Source organism: Oryctolagus cuniculus, chromosome 20 (genome assembly GCF_051225735.1).
Source record: "Oryctolagus cuniculus isolate XC-2025 breed Fujian yellow rabbit chromosome 20, ASM5122573v1, whole genome shotgun sequence".
In the NCBI taxonomy this organism is placed as follows: Eukaryota; Metazoa; Chordata; class Mammalia; order Lagomorpha; family Leporidae; genus Oryctolagus; species Oryctolagus cuniculus.
Genome location: NC_142886.1, coordinates 15,820,917 through 15,833,592, shown reverse-complemented (window position 1 = coordinate 15,833,592; position 12,676 = coordinate 15,820,917). Strand labels below are relative to the sequence as shown.

At 38.9% G+C, this 12,676-nt stretch overlaps 1 protein-coding gene across 10 annotated transcripts in view; it reads right to left on the bottom strand.

Moving 5' to 3' along the window:
• The window catches only part of FUT8 (fucosyltransferase 8), a 296,071-nt gene that overhangs the window by 233,694 nt on the left and 49,701 nt on the right, over positions 1–12,676 (bottom strand). For 9 of the 10 annotated variants that reach the window (XR_016226668.1, XR_016226667.1, XM_002719524.6 and 6 more), the window contains exon 2: positions 6,244–6,341. The exons of the other annotated variant lie outside the window; for it this stretch is intronic. The gene's annotated coding sequence lies outside the window, so the exon portion shown is untranslated. The remainder of the gene's footprint in view (positions 1–6,243; positions 6,342–12,676) is intronic. 10 annotated transcript variants of the gene reach the window in all.

Here is a 12,676-nt window from a genome sequence, read left to right as displayed (position 1 = left end):
AGAGAGAAAGGTCTTCCTTTGCCGTTGGTTCACCCTCCAATGGCTGCCGCGGCCGGCGCACCGCGCTGATCTGAAGCCAGGAGCCAGGTGCTTCTCCTGGTCTCCCATACAGGTGCAGGGCCCAAGGACTTGGGCCATCCTCCACTGCACTCCCGGGCCATAGCAGAGAGCTGGCCTGGAAGAGGGGCAACAGGGACAGAATCCGGCGCCCAGACCAGGACTAGAACCCGGTGTGCCGGTGCCGCAAGCAGAGGATTAGCCTAGTGAGCCGCGGCGCCGGCCGCAGTTTTATTAAAACTATCTGCATCATTACCTATAAAGTCCTTAAGAACAGATTAACAAACTTATAGGAGTACTAAGTGATGATAGTTAGGATGCAGGACACAGAAAAGTATAATGGAAATTTTGTACTTTCTGTTCAATTTTTCTACAAATCCAAAACTTCTCTAAGAAATAGTTTATTTAAGTTTCTTCAAAAAAAAAAAAAAAACGTCAATTAAACAATTTACACAGCAACAGATAATTTACTACAGATGCTCAAGAAAGAGCAGGTTCAACATGATTTCCATTCTCGGATGGGAATGAATCTTTCTCATTTCTCAAATATCCATGAGTCCAACAAAATAGACAACAAAGAAAATGAAGGCACTAGGAGCTAGGACTGTGGCACAGCAGGCTAAGCCTCCACTTTCGAGGCTGGTATCCCACATCAAAGTGCCTAGGATCAAGTTCCACCTCGGCTTCTGGTCAACGTTCTTGCTAACAACACACTGGGAGGCAGCCGTGATGGTCCCTAACACCCAAGTGAGAGAACTAGATGGAGCTCCTGGCTCCTGGCTTCAGTCTGGCCCAGCTCCTGCTGTTGCAGCTATTTGAGGCTATGAACCAGAAGGGTTTAGATTCTCTCATTTTCTCTCTCTTGCTCATTTCAAATAAATAAACTTTAAAAAAAAATTTTTTTTTAACAAAATGAAGGTTCCAAACCACAAAAGTAATGAAATCAAGCATTTTCACATCCTACATTTGATTACTGGGGCCAAAGTTGTAAAGCAGCAGATTAAGCTGCCAATGGCAACAACATCCCATATCTGGTTTCAGTCTCAGCGACACCGATTCCAATCCAGCTTCCTGCTAAGGCACCTGAGAAGGCAGCAGATGATGGCCCAGGTGCTTGGGCACCTGCCACCCATGTGTGAGACCTGGAGAGAGTTCCTGGTTCCTGGCTTCAGCCTGGCCCAGACCAGGCTGTCATATGTGGAGTGAACTAGCAGATGGAAGATCTTTTCTCTTTCTGTCTCTCACTCTCTGTCATTGTACCTTTCAAATAAATAAATCTTAAAAAAAAAAAAAAAAAAAAAAAAAACCACCTTTTTAGTGCCTATAGTATCTCTAAGGTAATTATCTGCATAATTCAGTGAACAAATTCAAATATAATGTGACAATGAGGGAGAGGAGAGGGAAAAAGGGAGGGGAGAAGGGAGGGGAGGGGAGAGGAGGGGAGGAGGGAGGGGGAGCGGAGAGGAAAGGGGGAGAGGGAAGAGGAGGGGAGAGGAGAGCGGAGGGGAAGGGAAAGGGGGGGAGAAGGGAAGAGAGGGGAAAGGAGAGGGGAGATGAAAGGGGGAGGGGAGAAGGGAGGGGAGGGGGGAGGGGAGAGGAGGGGGGAGGTGAGGGGAGGGAGGAGAAAGAAAAAGAAAAGTTCTTAAAAGAACAAAGAGCATGCAATTTAAAAAGTGGCCTACATTAAAATCAACTGGAAAAGAAATAAAATTGAGTATTATAAACAATATTAAATGGAGCAATTTAACTTTATCCCAATCCTGAGCTCAGGTAATGATCCCAGGATGAAGAGGTAGGGTGATGAGTGAAAAGAGCAATATACTATGTGTCTCCAGCAAGCTGTATGATTAAAAGCATATCACCTCACCTCTCTGAGTCTCCATTTTCCAATTTACAGGAAGAGAAAATGGCATTATTTCCCATAAAAACTTTATGAGAAGTACCAGCTTTTATAGTTTTAATAGATACCATTTTCTCAAGCATTCAGAAATCTTATTCCCTATTTCTTGTCCTGTCAATCTTGTAAAATCCTCAGATACACATACTCTAATGAACACCAAGTAGTCCAATGATAATGGAACTAAGCAATAATATTTGCTATAGAATTAGTTCTTTTAAAAAAAAATGCCAAAATCTAAAATGATGTCAGAGTTTGCACTGTGGCACATGCGTCAAGCTGCCACTTACAATGCCAGCATACCATATCAGAGTTCTAGTCGGAGCCTCAGCTGCTCCACTTCTGATCCAGCTCACTGCTAATGCACCTGGGAAAGCAGTGCATAAAGGCCCAAGTATTTAGGCCCCTGCCACCCAAGTGGGAGACCCAGATGTAGTTCCTGGCTCCTGGCTGGCGTTGGCCCAGCTATGTGGCCACTTGGAGAATTAACCAGCAGATGGAAGATCTCTCTCCTTCTCCCTCTCTCTCCCCCTGTCACTCTGCCTTTCGAATAAATAAATCTATAAAATGATAGATAGATAGATAGATAGATAGATAGATAGATAGATAGATAAAGTTCAAGAAGCTCGACTATCTACCTGAGAACTCAAAAATGCATACATATGTAAAGGAACTACATGGTATGTGCCATAAAAACTTACACTATGATCTTTGGCTAATAAAATCTATTGCCCCATAGTCCCACATGCAAGGTATCCATCCCTTTCCTAGTATTTAGCTTTCAGTTATAGAGTCTTTGATGTTGTATTAAAAAGTTATGCTGGGGTGAGAATCTGGCATAGTAGTTAAGACAATGCTTGAGGTGACCACATTCCATAGTACAGTGCCTGGGTTCAAGTCACTGATTCTAGCTTCCTATTAATGCACACTGTGGCGGGCGGCAGGTGATGACTCAAGTGGCTGAGTCCAGCCTCACTCCAGCTGTTGTGGACATCTGGGGAGTGAATCAGCAGATGCAAGCACTCTCGCTCTCTCTCTACTCTGCCTTTCAAATAAATAAATAAACCTTAAGAAAAAGTAGTTGAATCCCTGTTACCTACATGGGAGAATACAGCTTGATGCAGCCCTGGCTATTTGAGGGCACTGAAGGAGTGAAGCAACAGATCAAAGAGCTCTGCCTGTGTGTGTGTGTGTGTGTGTCTGTCTGTCTGTCTTTCAAATAAGCAAAATTTTAAAAATTTATGCCTGGTAATTTAAGTGATTAACGTGATATTCACCAAAGGAATATTATTTTTTTACTCTGTGTCACATGTGCCCATTGAACAAATGATTACACGCTGAGTATTCCTTATCCAAAATGCTTGGGACCAGAGGTGTCTAAAATCTCATATTTTTTCCCAGTTTGCCATATCTGTGTATATTGATTTATCTTGGGAATGGAACCCAAGTCTAAACATGAAATTCATTTGTGTTTCAAAGGAGGAGGTACCTTTCTCTGAAGGGAGGAGAGAACTTCCACTTTGACTATGACCTTGTCTGAATAAGATCAAAGTCGGCAAACTCAAAAGGCTTCCATAGCCTTGGCAACTCATGACTAGAGCCCAGGGAGATTACTGATGCCATAAACAAGGGTGTCAAATTGTTAAGTCAACAACAGGAGTCACTGTGTACTTACTCCTCATGTGGGATCCCTGTCCTTAATGTGTTGTCCAATGTGAATTAATGCTATAACTAGTACTGAAACAGTATTTTACACTTTATGTTCTGTGTGGGTGCAAACTGATGAAATCTTTACTTAATATATACTAAATCGATCTTCTGTATATAAAGATAATTGAAAATGAATCTTGATGTGAATGGAATGAGAGAGGGAGCGGGAGATGGGAGGGGTGCGAGTGGGAGGGAAGTTATGGGGGAGGGAAGCCATTGTAAACCATAAACTGTACTTTGGAAATTTATATTTACTAAATAAAAGTTAAAAAAATAAATAAAACCTTTAATTTATATGAATTTTTTTAACTTTTATTTAATGAATATAAATTTCCAAAGTACAGCTTATGGATTACAATGGCTTCCCCCCCATAACGTCCCTCCCACCCGCAACCCTCCCCTTTCCCGCTCCCTCTCTCCTTCCATTCACATCAAGATTCATTTTCAATTCTCTTTATATATAGAAGATCAGTTTAGCATACATTAATTAAAGATTTCAACAGTTTGCTCCCACACAGAAACATAAAGTGAAAAATACTGTTTGAGTACTAGTTATAGCATTAAATCTCAATGTACAGCACACTAAGGACAAAGATCCTACATGAGGAATAAGTGCACAGTGACTCCTGTTGTTGACTTTACAAATTGACACTCTTGTTTATGGCATCAGTAATCAACCTAGGCTCTTGTCATGAGCTGCCAAGGCTATGGAAGACCCCTGAGTTCACCGACTCTGATCATATTTAGACAAGGCCATTGGTCAAAGTGGAAGTTCTCTCCTCCCTTCAGAGAAAGGTACCTCCTTCTTTGATGACCCGTTCTTTCCACTGGGATGTCACTCGCGGAGATCTTTCATTTAGGTTTTTTTTTTTTTTTTCCCCCAGAGTGCCTTGGCTTTCCATGCCTGAAATACTCTCATGGGCTTTTCAGCCAGATCCGCATGCCTTAAGGGCTGATTCTGAGGCCAGAGTGCTGTTTAGGACATCTGCCATCCTATGGGTCTGCTGTGTATCTCACTTCCCATGTTGGATGGTTCTCTCCCTTTTTTATTCTATCAGCTAGTATTTGCAGACACTAGTTTTGTTTATGTGATCCCTTTGGTTCTTAGTCCTATCATTACGATCAATTGTGAACAGAAATTGATCACTGGGACTAGTGAGATGGCATTGGTACATGCCACCTTGATGGGATTGAATTGGAATCCCCTGGTATGTTTCTAACTCTACCGTTTGAGGTAAGTCAGCTTGAGCATGTCCCGAATTGCACATCTCTTCCCTCTCTTATTCCCACTCTTATATTTAACAGCGATCACTTTTCAGTTAAGTTTCAGCACTTAAGAATAATTGTGTATTGATTACAGTATTCCACCAAAAGTATTAAGTAGAACAAACAAAAAAAAAATACTAAGAGGGATAACATATTAAGTTGCTCATCAACAGTCAGGGTGAGGGCTGATCAAGTCACCGTTTCTCATAGTGTTCATTTCACTTTAGCAGGAATTTTTTTTAAGATTTACTTATTGACTTATTTAGAAGTAGAGCAACAGATAGGAAGGGACAAACATCGTCCATCTACTGGTTCACTCCCCAGATGACCACAACTGCCAGGTCCGGGCCAAGCAAAAGCCAAGAATTCTATCTGGGTCTCCACATAAGTGGCCAGGGCCCAAGCACGTTTGCCATCATCTGCTCAAGAACATTACCAGGAAGCTGGATCAGAAGTGGAGCAGTAAGGACACCAGCTGGCACTCAGATATGTGATACCAGCATTATAATCAGCAGCCCAACCTATATAGGGCCACAACACCAGACCCTAAATAAATCTTTAAAAAAAAAAAAAAAAGAGCCCAAATGTCCATCAACCGATGAATGGACAAGCTAACTGTTGTATATCCAAACTGTAGAGAATTACTTAAGAATAAAAAAGAACAAACTACCAACACAGCAGGCACATGGGTAAACTTCCAATGCATTATGCTAAATGAAATGAGTCAGGCTTAAAAAGGTGTATCCCTCTTGATGACTCCGTCTAAATGACATACTGGAAAAGCTAAACTATTCAGCCAAAAATCCAACCTAGAAATTCAGGTAAAAAGAGAGGTTAACTACAAAGGGGCAACATGAGTGAATCTGTAAGGTGATAGAACTGTTTTAATTATGGTGATGAACATGCATGTGTCAAAACTCAGACTGAACACTAAAAATAAATAAAAATGCTAATGTGTGACTAAAATCTAGACAAGAATGATGCCTTTTTAAAAGCCAGCTACTAAAAATGTCAGAAATTTTAAGAAAGAGCATTTCTCTTCAGCACATAGTATGCCACACATCCAATGTATCACATTCAGCCACAACTTGTCCCAACCCCATAATTTGAAGTACAAAACACTGAAAAGGAGGTAAAATATTTTTCAGCTGATGCAATACATACATACTAGAAAGTCAGAAAGTTTTCTAAACTAAAATTCAGTAGGAATTTAGACTGACTTGTCCTTTCTACTTACTGACACAAAATCATCCACTTCTCAAAATATTAACATATACTGTAACACAGAGGTGTTGTCCACAAAATGTACTAACCGAAATTTGTTCAGTTGATCAATAAAGGCAATAAAACACTCTATCTTGAATGAAAACACCAGCAAGGTTATAGATGCCCTCTTGGCAAAAGCAGCAACCTGAAACAAAAGAAAAATAGACAAAATTCAGCACTACTCATATTTCAATTAGAATTGTTATACTTTCTCTTAAATCTCTTATTTTTCTTTAGGTAGTCAGTTATAACATGCAAATTCACTTATTTTGGGTCATCTGTTTATTCTGCAAGCAGTACTTTTTAAAATAAAGGAATGAGTTTTTGTTTTGCAAATTATACCTAAACTCAGCAACATTCAGTGTTATAATTTGCTTCATAGGTCATCTTAAAATAAATCAGCACCCATAAAACTTGGCTTGTGGACACAAAATTCTTGAATTTTACCTACCTTTTCACATACAAGGCAGTCAGAAATCTCTTTCTTTTCAGAATGAGGCTCAAATCTTCTATATCCCCTATACCCTAAACACCTCTAAAATCTAGCTTCCAACTATCTTCTACACAAACTTCTACTCTAACTTAATGCTTGCTTTCCATAGAACAATTTCGTGATTCTCAGCTATCAACCATCAATGTCACCATTCCATTTTACAACAGGGACTTTTTCTCCCTTATCCTCTTTGTCCACAAACATATATCTACTAACTTTTTAAAAATTCAGTATCTCTGTATTTCCCCGTGTGAAAGCTGATATACGTTCTGTACTTCACCAATCTTTGATAGAATATCTGTTGCACTCTATGTGTGCCACTTCAGGTAGTATTCTGAGCAGGGACCCTGTCTCCTACTGCTTTCGCCACTGCCTTTCCACCATCTAACATCGCATTTGACAAACAGTAAGCAATCAATGCGATTCACTGACAAGTAGAATGGTCTTAATACAGACTCGCCTATCAAATGTTCACTGCCTATACATGTACAAGTCACTGAGTACAAAAACTCAAGAATGATACAAAGAAACAATCTATTCTATACAACTATGTCTTTCTGCCAGTTACTTTACTGTTGTGTTACAATGTAAGATTAGTCAGACTGACGTTATTCATAGTTGTAAAAAAGTTTTTTCCAATGACATCTGAGTCTAATGAAACTAAGTTTAGGCAATTTGAATACTGAAGCACCATCACCAACTTAACCTCTTCCACCACAAAGGTAATCCAACTATTTTCATTTTAAATTCTAAGTCAAAATACCTGCCCCGACACATAACAGCATATAGGAACATTCAATAAATTATTCTAAGCCCAAAATAATAAGCTCATTTGAATTATGTTTTATTATTTACCTTTTATCACCTTGTAGACCTATCTGAAGAGGAAACCTACTCCCAAAGTTCATAAATACACAATTCCTAAATAGCCATTAAATCTAAAATCAACAAAGGTCATTATGATTCCCTGCTGCAACTTCACCCAAAAATCTTTGCCAAATCCCCAAAATAATCTGATAGTGTGGGATTTATTCTTTCAGCCATGATGGAATAACTGGTACCAGATTTACCCTCAGACAGTAAACAACTACAAAACTTATGACTAAACTACACACCCCTTAGGATGGCATTCCATGAAGTCAGGCAAAACACAACTGGCAGGAGCAAAACACGACTCACAGCTGACAGGGACCTGGGAGACAGTTGAGTTCCATCTAGCCACAGTAAACAGGCCTCATTTACATTCTGGGCAATAAGTAGAGATGCTTGCCGGGCTGAATTAGTGCTAAAATAAAGACTACCCTATAATGAACCCAACAGAGCTTAAAAACAAGTCATGAAGAAACAATCTAATCCTCACCTTAGCTAACCACCAGCCAAAATGGAAACCTTGTAATTCATGGGGCATCTGGTAAAATATTCAGAAGGGTTTTGCCTCAGCAGTGGGACAAAATTAAGCTTATATTAAACAGTTCCATTTAAAGATTAAAAGCAGGGGCCGGTGCTGTGGCACAGCGGGTTAATGCCCTGGCCTGAAGCACCAGCATCCCATATGGTGCTGGCTGCTCCACTTCCCATCAGCTCTCTGCTGTGGCCTGGGAAAGCAGTGGAAGATGGCCCAAGGCTGCAACTGCATGGGAGACCTGGAGGAAGCTCCTGGCTTCAGATCGGCACAGCTCTGGCCGAGTGGCCAACTGGTGAGTGAACCAGCGGATGGAAGACCGACCCCTCTCTCCCTCTCCCCTTTCTGTGTAACCCTGATTTTCAAATGAATAAATAAATCTTAAAAAAAAAAAAAAAAGATTAAAAGCAACATCTAAAAGGAGGGGAAAAAAGTGTTTTCCAAGTAATGTAAATACAACCCAGAAATAAAGTTCAAGAATACAAAACATATCCAGCACTCAACAAAGTAAAATTTACAATGCCTTCTTTTACATGCCTGTAAGTCTCAGTCCATTATCAAACAAATAAAACAAAATTTTAAGGCAAGAAAATTGAGCCATGAGGGAAATTTCAGTCAATCGAAACCAACCCAAAAATGACACAGTTGACAAAATTAGGAGAGTATAACATTAAGAAATGTTACACATGTGCTCCAAATGTCCTAGAAATCAGAGAAAAGTTTACATTAAGACACAGGAAAAAAAAGACCCAAATTGAGCATGTAAGGATGAAAACTAGAATGTTGAAGGTAAATTATAAAGTTTTCTACTCTGGTGGATTTGGGCTTTCTACTCCTGGCCCCGTGTGTGAGCTCTGAGTATTACACAGTGCACTGTTCCCTTAATACTCCAGGAGAGATTCTTTCTGGTCTCCAGCAGCTTCCTCCCAGGCACCTACTGGCAGGTGCTCAGTTCCTGAAAAGGATCTCTACAGACCTGTGAAGCTCTCTCCTCTCTGGTATTCCACCCTGTGAACTCTGACTGCCCCCAACTCCAGCTCCTTCTCTTCAAGGTTTTCAGCTCCTCCTGGGTTCTACTGCTCTGCTCCATGCCTAAAAACTATCCAGTCAGTAGCTAAAGCCATCACGGGACTCCCCTTATTCTGCCTCAGGAATCAGTGTCTGTTGTTGATGAATAGCAAATGTCTTAAGAACCACTACTTCATTATTTCACCCAGCTCTTTAGCTGTTTCAAGTGGAAGGGTACAAGTTTCTGTTAGTCCATCTTGGCTGCAAACACTGTTTTATTTATTTTAAAGGGGAACTATGAGCTAAATTAACTCTGTGACAACAATGAATGCTGAAATTTTCTAAAAGATTAGATATATTCAATTAACATCATTCACATACTAGTAAGTTACACTGAAGCAAAGAAGCATAAATAATGGATTCAACAAGACTCACGTGAAAACAGAAATATTACCACATTAGAAACTAAAAACATATAATGAATGCATCAAATGTGGTAGAAAAGAAAATTAACCATGAAAGTAAAATAGCTAAATATCAGCAGGGTGCAAAGAATAAACAATATCCATTAATCAGCAATAATAAAAAGCCAATATAAGGAAAAACTGATTTAAAAAACATACGAAGATTTCTCATATGCTTTCACATATCTCCAATCACAAATAGGAGAGGGTGACTAAAAAATTTCAGAGGAAATGTTATCCTTGCTTATCATTATTATCACTGGAACACAGGTCAAGTATCATAAGATCTGCAGACAAACTAAATGTAAACATAGTAAAGGAAGTAAAGTAATATGTAGAAGCCTTCAGGAAAAACATAATAGAACAAAATAAATATCTTAATCTTTAAAGAATTTTAAAACAAAGAAGTGCAAAAAAAATTAGAGGTTAAGAATCACAGGTTTATTTTCAATCCGTGTTGAAGAGTCATTAATTTTGACCTCAACTGTTAGGAGGAAAGAAGACTGTGAGCTAAGCTGAATACACCCTGGGCAGGGAAAGAAAAATTACAAATGGCTTATTGATCCTCATCTTCAAACAAATAAAATTCCTTGTTCTAAAAAATGAAACCATATCACACAATCAAGAAAAAAAACTAAACTTATGGAAAAACAATACAGATTTAACAGATGACAAAAAAAAAAACTGCAGGGTGAAATAGGTCCTATTTAAGAAAAAATTGAAAAAAAGTACTGTGCTGATAATAAAAGGTTATTAACAAAGTGAAGGCTATATAGTAAAAGCTAAGTATGACGCTGAACAGCACAGGGTCTTGTAAGATTAGCTACAGTTACACCAAAAGCTGAACTTCAAAACACAGGGTGCTTCAAATATTACATCAATGAGAATACCAGATTGAAGTGGGGTAAGGTAGGTGTGGAGACTGCTCTCTCTGAGTAGTTTTACTACCAGAAAATTTATCAGCCTAAATATAGTACAGGTCTGCCTGTTTCTGACTTAAATAAAAAAAAGCAGTAAGGGTAGAACCTCTGTGTTCTAGCAATGGGCCAACGCTAAGAGAAAAAAACACAGGAGAAAGACAGTAAGCCTCAAAGGAGAAGAGCATACTGATAATGCTGTCTTCCTTTCATTCTCCCTTTCTTGAAGGATTAATACTCCAGTCACTCTGGTATATAAAGGGAAACTGCATTCTTTCCATACTAGCAAAGAAAATTAAGTAAAGCAAATGATAATAATGCAAAAGAAAAGTTTGTATTAACTAAAACTAAACAAACTAAAATGAATTTTAGGAATAAATAATCAAAAGTGATTTCTACACTACTTCAACAAAAATGAATTCATCATTTTAAGATTGTGAAACTCATTCTTTGGTAAACAAATATTTCCTATAATTTTTCGATAGGAAAATAAACAACTATAGCAAAATAAAGTTGGGCACTAACTACTCTCCCTTCTTTCTTGAGCTCTACATTGCTAACATAAACCAGTACTGAATCAACTTTACCCTAATAACTTTTGTCTAGTTTCTTACCAAGCATAGGGAGCATTTACTATTAATTCACACCAGCTTAGGTAAGTCTGTCTTAAATGTATAAGCTATGTTTCACATTACAAAATGAATTCCCTTTCTCCTTCCTGCTCCTCAGGCTTGCCCCATACAACAAAAATCACTAAAACAATTTAGTGATTTCTGTCACTCTTCATTCATAAATCTGTGCTGATAAGCTTTGTAAAATCACCTAAAATAAAAATAAGATTTCCATAAAGCCAAAAAGGAAAACTCTATCAATCATCTATTAAAGTCAAGATCCTTTTATAGTCATTAGCCTTTCAGTTAGTCTGAAACAAGAAGGCAAAATGCCAAAATTTGCATCAGTTCTAAAATCATCACCCCTTCAAAGTTTCCATGGGACATACTTTGAATTTTTAAATCTTTTTCAACTTGTCATACATTACAATTGGCTATTTTCTCACCCCATACCCACAAGACTGTACACACCCCAAGAGGAGAGTCTGTGTCTCCTAATCTCGATATCCCTTAGTGGCCTCTCACATACCACCTTACACACATTATATTTAATAGGGGTGCATGGTAGAAGCAGCCCTTAAGACACCACGTGGGAGGTCGGCGATATAAAACACTGCCTGCAATGCCAGCATACCACATCAGCACCCATTCAGTTCCTGGCTTCTCTGCTTCCCACCCAGCTCCCCGCTAAGGTGCCTGGGAAAGCAGCAGAAGATATCCAAAAGTACTTGGGCCCCTGCCACCCCCATGGGAGACCCAGATCTAATTCAGGCTCCTGGCTTTAGTCTGGCCCAGGTCCAGTCATTGCAGCCATCTGGGGAGAAAGCCAGCAGATAGAAGATCTTGATATCTCTCTGTGTCTCTCCCTCTCTCTCTCTGTAACTCTGCCTTTCAAATAAATAAAATAAATTTTTAAAAAAAAATAGCACTTGGGATACCCACACACTATATCAGAGTACCTCCCATGTGACACCTGGTTTGAGATTCTAGCTCCTGGCTTTGATCTAGCCCAACTCCCACTCTTGTGAGCATTTGAGGTGTAATGCAGTGGAGGGAAGTTCTCTATCATTCAAATAAAAAAATTTAATTAATTAGTTAATTAAGAATGAATTGCCAAAATAAGAAAGATTTTCAGAATGGCTCAAGAAGTAAAACCCAGCTGTATGGTGTATACAAAGACACATGCCTAACACAAAGAAACATCAAAAGGAAAAAGAGATAAGCAAAGGTATAACAGAAAATACAATAAAAAATAAAGCACAAGTTGTGATCTTAAACTGATAGGGTAAAATTCAGGGCAAAAAGCGCCTAACGGGAAAAAGGAGACATTTTTATGCAAAAGGCCAAATTAACAAGGAGAAGATGAGTTAGGAATGTCTTCTATTCACCAAACAGCACACTCTCAAGCTCTATAAAACAAAAATCTATAGTAGATGCAGAAAGAAAATGATAAGGGTAACCTAACAGAAAATCCAGGAAATGTAATCAATAAGGTAATCTTATTACAATGTATTCATTATGTATTCTGATAGACAATAACCTCACTTCAAGTGGACTTGGACTAGTCACAAAAATTGATCACTGG